Raw genomic sequence first — 612 nt, forward strand, 5'->3', positions numbered from 1 at the left:
ACAAAAAAAAAAAAAGAAAATGATCACCGAGACGAGATAAGTCGACGTAGATCTGTACGCGATTCCGCGCGAAGTCTTGTGCGTAAACCCGTCTAATTCTGCGTTTATTCTGCCGCAGCGGGAACGCCGACGGCGTTAAAAATACCTCGGTACCGAGAAGCAAGAAGCGAAGGATACGTTTTGCTTTCGCGACGGGGAACAAAGCGAGCAATTTCGACGATGCGCGCGATGACGTCCCTCGTCGGGATCGTCGAGATCGGTTTTGTTTAACGATACAATATCGCGCACGAGGAAACCGAAGTTCAAATTGCTTAAAATTGCTGTTATTCAAAAGGCACAACGTAGAGTTTTCTCATTGTTCGATCAGCAAAAAATACCGTGCGATCCAATTGTTTTATTTTATTTTATTTTATTTTCCTCGTAGAAGGCTCTACTTTCTGCACGCAGAAACCTTCTTTTCCATAACATTTTTTTCCTGTGTTGTTCCAGGCTTTTAAAGATACGCGACGCTCAGAAACTAGAACTGATAAATCCTCGGTACTGAAAGAGCGATATATATTTCGGAGCGACCATATTATTTTACATAACGGTAAGTATCTCTTTGTAATTAAA

Source organism: Trachymyrmex septentrionalis, unplaced genomic scaffold (genome assembly GCF_001594115.1).
Source record: "Trachymyrmex septentrionalis isolate Tsep2-gDNA-1 unplaced genomic scaffold, Tsep1.0 scaffold37, whole genome shotgun sequence".
Taxonomy (NCBI): domain Eukaryota; kingdom Metazoa; phylum Arthropoda; class Insecta; order Hymenoptera; family Formicidae; genus Trachymyrmex; species Trachymyrmex septentrionalis.